Raw genomic sequence first — 9,567 nt, forward strand, 5'->3', positions numbered from 1 at the left:
GACCTATGTCCGACCTCCGGATGCAGACGATTTAAGTCACATAATTCAACAGCCCGGAGAGTCAGCCCGAAAGCTTTGGAACAGATTCCTCACTAAGAAGAATCAAATTGTCGACTGCTCGGACGCCAAAGCCTTAGCGGCTTTCAAACACAGTGTCCGGGACGAATGGCTCGCTAGACACCTCGGCCAGGAAAAACCGAGGACAATGGCAGCCCTAACAAGCCTGATGACCCGCTTTTGCGCGGGCGAAGATAGTTGGCTGGCCCATAGCGGCACCAGCGACCTAGGCACATCTGAAGTTAGGGATGGCAATGGAAAACCACGACGCAATAAAAGCAAGCGTCGAAACAATGAAGATAGCCCAGACAACATGGCGGTAAACATCGGATTCAGGGGCTCTCAACCCGCTCAACGGAAAAAGCCATTCAAAGGCAGCAAAGATGGACCGTCCAGCCTAAACAAGATTCTAGACAGATTATGTCAGATTCATGGCACCTCCGACAAACTTGCAAATCACACCAACAGAGAATGCCGGGTCTTCAAGCAGGCCAGCAAGCTAAATGCCGAACACAAGGGGAGGGAGACACCAAGTGAAGATGAGGATGAGCCTTGCCAACAAAACACTGGGGGACAGAAAAAAATTCCCACCAGAGGTCAAAACAGTGAACATGATTCACGTAATGAAGAGGAGGAGCAAAAACGCACTCCAAGACGTATGCCCCGTCGATCCCGTCACCCCAAGTTCAACCCCTGGTCGGCCTGCCCGATCACTTTTGATCGCAGGGATCACCCAACTAGTATCCGGCACGGAGGATCGGCTGCCTTGGTACTAGACCCAATAATTGACGGATGCCATCTCACCCGAGTCCTTATGGACGGCGGCAGTAGTCTTAATCTGATATATCAGGACATAATTTGCAAAATGGGGATAGACCCGACAAGAATTAGCCAAAGCAATACTACCTTTAAAGGAGTAATACTAGGCCCAGAGGCCTGCTGCACGGGCTCTCTAGTACTAGATGTTGTATTCGGTTCTCCCGACAACTTCCGAAGTGAAAAGTTAACCTTCGACATCGCTCCATTCCGAAGCGGCTATCAAGCACTACTCGGAAGAACGGCCTTCACTCGTTTTAATGCAAAACCACATTACGCTTTCTTAAGCTTAAGATGCCCGGTCCACATGGCATCATCATAGTTAGCGGAAACACAGAGCGTTCCTTACGTGCGGAAGAATGTGTGGCGGCTTTAGCAGCTGAACACTGAGCGGCCTCTACAACCAGAATAAATGATCGATCGTCAAGACCGCAGACACGGCTAGACGAGTCCGGCGCCCCACTAGCTGTAACAGCTCAGATAAACCTAAGACTGGGTCGATGGATATACCCCCATAGGTGGTGCTAGGGGCTTCCCACATGTAAAAAGGACTACATTTCAGCTTGATCTTATTCAGATTAAATTTTAATGGTTTATTAAGAATAACCAATTTTTTGCATGAAAACTTTCACCTGGGTTTTTCTCTATTATAGATGATCATCGTGCTACACCCCTCCAGGATACGGCACAATGGAGACACAGGCGCAGACGTGCAGCAGGGCCCCGTTCAAAGGTTTCTTTTTACATTAAGACCCTGTGTAAACCTTTTTTACTGTCTCTTGTTGCTTCACACCCTCCGGATACTCAACATAACCAAGAGGGATGCTGGCGTTATTGGCATTTCGTCACGTCAGACTAATGCACGTACCTGGAAATTCAGGGCTTACTATCGAGGGTGTTACTCAGCCCAGTATACATTGTAAAGACCGAATACCTTAGGGAGTGTTCGGCGTTGCGAGTTTGGCCTTATATGCATCAGCTCCAAATCATGTCTTTGGTCAATAGTTGGGTTTGCCCGGCTCCGTGTTTTGCTACCTTACGTTCTGCTCTATCGGCTAAGGTGGCACTGGGAGAACTACTGCGATTGTGCCCTGGTTCATCTGGATGAGCACCTCAATAGAGAAAGCCGAAAACTAACTGTCATGATAAAGCACGAGACTGGTTAACCACTCGAGGACTCAGCGGAATCTTCGTGATTCTTGCGCATTAATGAAGGACCGGTTTTCCGGTCATGTATGTACGCGCACCATATTCGGATAAGCGCGGAAGTACCAAGGGCTATATAGTAGCCCCACTGTCAAACTCCTATGGCTAAGTGAAAGTGTTAAAGCAATATAGTCTGATTGCCTTGTTCGCCGTGCTATCACCTCCTTAATGGACCAAGACATTGGATGAAGTGTGAATACGCGCTTTTCCGAACACCCTCGCATTATATGTGTGGGGGCTAAAGCCGACGACTGCAAACTTTCAGGTTATATACATACATAAACGGCCGCACAGAAGGCATCATAATACTTCTAGGCAAAAGTATAAACACAGCCTTTATAATCCAAATAGCATTGTTTTTACAATTGGGATACATGTCACTCGAACATGATAATCTTCGAGCATTGAGCCTCTATTAAACGAGAGCCTCCTAGAACTTCTTCAAAATAGTGCTCGGACGAGACTTGGCCTACAGCCGGACCCCAAGTTGCAATAGCGGTGGCATCCATCTCTGCCCAGTATGTCTTAGCACGGGCAAGAGCCATCCGCGCACTCGATCTATGCACGCCGACCTCTTTACAACGTTGATATGTGGCACAGCACCAAGGAATCGTTGCACTAAACTAAAATAACTATTCGGCCTTGGTCCTTCCGGCCAAAGATGATCCATGATAGACCTCATGGCAAGCCCGGACAACCTATGGAGCTCAGCCCACTCGGCCATTTGCTCATTTAACAGCAGCGGACGCGTTGGAGCACTGAACTGTGACCAGAACAACTTTTCCACTTCGTGATCTTTTTGATCTTTGAAAAACGCAGTCGCATCAGCAACACTCATTACCAAGTCCGAATACGCGTCTGCAACACTCCATAATTGATCTAGAGGGGCATACTTCGGATCTTCAAACTTCGTCCGCAACAAAAAGGGCTTCCCAGACGTGATATCTACGGCTTGACGGAGCTCCTCCTTCGCCGCTCTGATTTTAGAACAGGTTCCTTGGTTGCTTGCATGGCTTTCTTCAGGTCAGCCGCTCTCGCTTGGCTTTCCTTTTCAAGAAGCTCATATTGTCCGGCGGCATCTTTCAGCTCAACAACCATCTTGGCTATTTTATCTTCGCTCTTGTGATGAGCAGCCTGTTCGGCTCTTAAGTCTTCGGCCGCCTTTAGGGCGGCCGCATCACTCCTCCTGGCTTGTTCCTTGGCTCGGGCAAGTTCCGCCCGAAGGGTCTCCACGGAGGCAACTCCATTTGGAGTCACAACATATTATAGATACTAGCATCATGCTCCTCTTAATATTTGTTGACCACCCGAAAATACATACCATGTGCCTCATCAAGCCGCTTGTTCACAAGCGTAATGTCAGCATCTGCCGCGTCAAGTTGCCGGCTCAGTCCGGCAAGCTCAGCAGTCCGGCCAGCCACCGGACCGTCAGCCGCCTGCACATGAAAGAAGCGCGATCATTACCTGGGACAATGATCCTCCTTGTGCCGCCTCTGGACAGCAACCAGAGTCTTAGGGGCTACTATCTGTATAGAGCACACCTAGCGTGTGTGGTACCGTCAAAAAATTTATATATTACTTTGCGTACCTCAAAGCCTCTTAGCAGGCTCGTAAAAGCTTCATGCAACCCACTTGTGGCGGATGAGATCCTCTCAACCACCGTACCCATTAAAGTATGATGCTCCTCTAAGATAGCCGCTTGCTCCAAAAGACCCACCAGTACGTCCGGTTGTGCACTGGAAAATCCCGGACTCTTTCTGTTGCTCCCCTTAGGAGCCGAATACTCCGGACTCCGGGTGGCTGAAGGGTTACCTTCTGGCCTTGGCGGATCAGGAGAAATCCTCCGTGATGACACCTCAGGGTCGTCCGCCCCAGGAGGTGGGAGACAGGGGGCGTTTCGCTCTCCATCATCTCCGGAAGAAGATCCCCCAAAGACGAACTCTATCGAGAAGGGCTACAATCCGGACTGCAAAGACATATGTCTCGGTTATTGTCCTCGGAGATAAAGCAGGATGTATTTACCAAAAGTACTCTTGTTCACTTACAGCTCGGTGGAGGGCTGATCCCCTTGCGGGAACTGTGCGGTGAGGATGCCCTCAGGGGTAGGGCCCCCTGGCGAAGGTTTCTTCCCTTGTTTCCAAGTCTTCAGCGGCGGTCATTTTCCTTCTTGGGGGAGAGGGAATTTCAGATTCTTCTCCCCGATTATACTCCTTTGCGGAGACACTAATTCCCCCGGTTTGGATGAGTAATGCGTGAGGCCCGCTTTTGGCTCCTTTATTCCTCCCTTTATCTTCCCCTGATGGCACTTGATAAGTTGCGTGCTCAAGCATCCTGGCTAGTACAGGATCCGGTGAGCCTTCGGGAAGGGGGCCGAACACCTGATCATCTTCGCATTTCTTATCCAGTCCTGGCCAAGAGCAATTTTTTCAGAATGATGTTATTACAAATGAAAAGACAGCGTGTTCGGTCATAGAATTACTTACGTGGGTATCTGGACGATTGCAGTTTAGACCCGCATCCTCAGTGGTGTCCGGACGCTTTATTCGTGATCCGAAGAACAATCCATACATCTCTTCGAGCGTCACGCCGAAGAATTGCTGAATAGTTCGCTGTCCTTCCGGGTTGAACTCCCACATACGAAGAGGTCGACGTTGGCATGGAAGGACCCGACGAACTAGCATGACTTTCATTACCTTGACAAGGCTGACATCTCTCTTGAGGAGATCTCGGATGCGACTCTGCAATGCCGACACGTCATTAATCGGCCCCCAGTCAAGCCCCTTGTTAAACCATGATGCCGGTTGCGGCGAGGGGCCTGAATGAAGGCGGGGGCAGCTACCCACTTAGTACTTCGGGGAGCTATGCTGTAAAACCACTCCCGCTGCCATAAGTTGGACATCTCTGGGAAGGAACCCTTTGGCCATGGAGCATCGGTGCCTTTGCTTATTATGGCACCTCCGCATTCTGCGTGTTGCCCATCAATCATCTTTGGCTTCACATTGAAGGTCTTGAGCCATAATCCGAAGTGTGGGGTGGTGCGGAGGAAGGCCTCACACACGACGATAAACAACGAGATGTGAAGGATGGAATCTGGAGCTAGATCGTGGAAGTCGAGCCCGTAATAGAACATGAGCCCTCTAACAAAGGGATCAAGACTAAAGCCTAGCCCTCGAAGGAAGTGGGAAACAAATAAGACACTCTCATTGGGTTCGGGAGTGGTGATGACCTGCCCTTGAGCAGGCAGTCTGTGCGACATTTCGGTGGTCAGATAACTGGCTTCCCTTAGCTTCTTGATGTCCTCCTCTATGACAGAGGAAGCCATCCACCGGCCTTGAAGGTTGGATCCGGACATGGTTGAAGGTCCGAAGCACTTAGCCTGAGCCTTGGGTGTTGGAACTCGGAGTGGGGGAAGGGAAGGATTGAGCGCGAGAAGAAAAGGACAGGCCTTGGCCCCTTTATAAAGAGGGAGAATATCAAGCATACTCCGCGTGGCCGTTTGGAACTTGCCTAAAATCGAGGCGTCATACTAACAGGCACGATTGGGTTACCCACACCCGCATTGATGAGAATACTGTGATAAGGGAACACGATCTCTGCTTCGACAAGATGCGCCAATAAAACTGCCTCGCAACATGTGCAGTGGCAGGCAGGGAAAAACGGTTTGTAATGACCGGGCCATGGCAGGACGTCATGTTATGAAGAGTTGCCAGCAGATTAGATTTGTGGAATAATATACTCTCTATGGTGGTATGTGGAATTCGTTTTGTAGAGCCAGACACGATCCTTGTGTTCAAAATCTTCTATGGAGTATTCGGAGAAGGAACCCGCCTTACAATGCCTAAGACAATCTGCACGCCGGACTCATCGTCATTGAAGCCTGGTTCAGGGGCTACTGAGGGAGTCCTGGATTAGGGGGTCCTCGGACTGCCGGACTATATACTTTGGCCGGACTGTTGGACTATGAAGATACAAGATTGAAGACTTCGTCCCGTGTCCAGGTGGGACTCTCCTTTGCGTGGAAGGCAAGCTTGGCAATTCGGATATGTAGATCTCCTCCCTTGCAACCGACTCTGTGTAACCCTATCCCCCTCTGGTGTCTATATAAACCGGAGGGTTTAGTCCGTAGGACAACAACAATCATAATCATAGGCTAGCTTCTAGGGTTTAGCCTCTACGATCTCGTGGTAGATCAACTCTTGTAATACTCATATCATCAAGATCAATCAAGTAGGAAGTAGGGTATTACCTCCATCGAGAGGGTCCGAACCTGGGTAAACATTGTGTCCCCGCCTCCTATTACCATCCGCCTTAGACGCACAGTTCGGGACCCCCTACCCGAGATCCGCCGGTTTTGACAGCGACACCTATGTTGTTGTTCCTTTGAATTTTAATGCTTTCCTAGAGAAAGCTAAGTTGAAATATGATGGTAGAAACTACATGGACTGGGTACGTACTTGAGGATTATCCTCATTGCTGCACAGAAGAATTACGTCCTGGAAGCACCGCTAGGTGACAAACCTGCTGCAGGAGCAACGCCAGATGTTGTGAACACCTGGCAGATCAAAGATGATGACTACTCGATAGTTCTATGTGCCATGCTTTACGTCTTAGAACCGGGACTTCAACGATGTTTTGAACGTCATGGAGCATATGAGATGTTCCAGGAGTTGAAGTTAATATTTCAAGCAAATGCCCGGATTGAGAGATATGAAAGTCTCCAATAAGTTCTACAACTGCATGATGGGGGAGAATAGTTTTGTCAGTGAACATATACTCAGAATGTCTGGGTACCACAACCACTTGACTCGGCTGGGAGTTTCCTAATGATAGTGTCATTGACATAGTTATTCAATCACTGCCACCAAGCTACAAGAGCTTCATGATGAACTATAATATGCAAGGGATGGATAAGACAATTCCTGAGCTCTTCGCAATGCTAGAAGCTGCGGAGGTAGAAATCAAGAAGGAGCATTAAGTGTTGATGGTCAACAAGACCACCAGTTTCAAGAAAAAGGGTAAAGGGAAGAAAGCTTCAAGAAGAACAGCAAGCCAGTTGTTGCTCAAGTGAAGAAACCCAGGTCTGGACCTAAGCCTGAGACTGAGGCTTCTACTGCAAAGGGACTGGTCACTGGAAGCGGAACTGCCCCAAGTATTTGGCGGATAAGAAGGATGGCAAAGTGAAAGGTATATTTGATATACATGTTATTGATGTGTACCTTACTAATGCTCGCGGTAGTTCTTGGGTATTTGATACTGGTTCAGTTGCTAACATTTGCAACTCGAAACATGGGCTACGGATTAACTGAAGATTGCCTAAGGACAAGGTGACAATGCGCGTGGGAAATGGTTCCAAAGTCGATGTGATTGCCGTCGGCACGCTACCTCTACATCTACCTTCGGGAATAGCTTTAGACCTAAATAATTGTTATTTGGTGTCAGCGTTGAGCATGAACATTATATCTGGATCTTGTTTGATGCGAGACAGTTATTCATTTAAATCAGAGAATAATTGTTGTTCTATTTATATGAGTAATATCTTTTATGGTCATGCACCCTTGATGAGTGGTCTATTTTTTTACTAAATCTTGATAGTAGTGATACACATGTTCATAGTATTGAAGCCAAAAGATGCAGAGCTGATAATGATACTGCAACTTATTTGTGGCACTGTCGTTTGGGTCATATTGGTGTAAAGCACATGAAGAAACTCCATTCTGATGGACTTCTGGAATCACTTGATTATGAATCACTTGGTACTTGCGAACCATGCCTCATGGGAAAGATGACTAAAACTCTGTTCTCCGGAACAATAGAGCGAGCAACAGAGTTATTGGAAATCATACATACTGATGTATGTGGTCCAATGAAGATTGAGACTCGCGGCGGATATCGTTATTTTCTCACCTTCACAGATGATTTGAGCAGATATGGGTATATGTACTTAATGAAACATAAGTCTGAAACATTTGAAAAGTTCAAAGAATTTCAGAGTGAAGTGTAAAATCATCATAACAAGAAAATCAAGTTCCTACGATCTGATCGTGGAGGTGAATATTTGAGTTATGAGTTTGCACTTCATTTGAAACACTGCAGAATAGTTTCGCAACTCACGCCACCTGGAACACCACAACGTAATGGTGTGTCCAAACATTGTAACCGCAGTTTATTAGATATGGTGCAATCTATGATGTCTCTCACTGATTTACTGCTATCGTTTTGGGGTTATGCTTTAGATATGCCTGCATTCACATTAAATAGGGCACCATCTAAATCCGTTGAGACGACACCTTATGAAATGTGGTTTCACAAGAAACCCAAGTTGTCGTTTCTTAAAGATTGGGGCTAGGATGCTTATGTGAAAAAGCTTCAACCTGATAAGCTCGAACCCAAATCGGAGAAATGTGTCTTCATAGGATACCCAAAGGAGAATGTTGGGTACACCTTCTATCACATATCCGAAGGCAAGATATTCATTGCTAAGAATGGATCCTCTCTAGAGAAGGAGTTTCTCTCTCAAAAGAAGTGAGTTGGAGGAAAGTAGAACTTGATGAGGTAATTGTACCTGCTCCCTTATTGGAAAGTAGTTCATCACTGAAATCAGTTCTAGTGATTCCTACACCAGTGAGCAAGCTAATGATGATGATCATGAAACTTCTGATCAAGTTACTACCGAACCTGTAGGTCAACAAGAGTAAGATCCGCACCAGAGTGGTACAGTAATCCTGTTCTGGAGGTCATGTTACTTGACCATGACGAACCTACGAACTATGAGGAAGTGATGATGAGCCCAGATTCTGCAAAATGGCTTGAGGCCATGAAATCTGAGATGGGATCCATGTATGAGAACAAAGTGTGGACTTTGGTTGACTTGCCCGATGATTGGCAGGCCATAGAAAATAAATGGATCTTCAAGAAGACGACTGACGCTGACGATAATGTTACTGTCTACAAAGCTCGAGCTATTGCAAAAGGTTTTCGACAAGTTCAAGGAGTTGACTACGATGAGACCTTCTCACCCGTAGCGATGCTTAAGTCCGTCCGAATCATGTTAGCAATTGCCGCATTTTATGATTATGAAATTTGGCAAATGGATGTAAAAAAGTGAACTCCTTAATGGATATCTTAAATAAGAGTTGTATATGATGCAACCAGAAGGTTTTCTCGATCCAAAAGGTGCTAACAAAGTGTGCAAGCTCCAGCGATCTGATACGTCTCCAATGTATCTATAATTTTTGATTGCTCCATGCTATATTATCTACTGTTTTGGACATTATTGGGCTTTATTGTCCACCTTCATATTATTTTTGGGACTAACCTATTAAACGGAGGACCAGCCCAGAATTGTTGTTTTTTTGCCTGTTTTAGGGTTTCGAAGAAAAGGAATATCAAACGGTGTCCAAACGGAATGAAACCTTTGGGAACGTGATTTTCTCAACGAACAAGACCCAAGAGACTTGGACCCTACGTCAAGACAAAAAAGAGGAGGCC

The sequence above is a fragment of the Triticum dicoccoides genome, chromosome 2A (genome assembly GCF_002162155.2).
Source record: "Triticum dicoccoides isolate Atlit2015 ecotype Zavitan chromosome 2A, WEW_v2.0, whole genome shotgun sequence".
NCBI classification, from domain to species: domain Eukaryota; kingdom Viridiplantae; phylum Streptophyta; class Magnoliopsida; order Poales; family Poaceae; genus Triticum; species Triticum dicoccoides.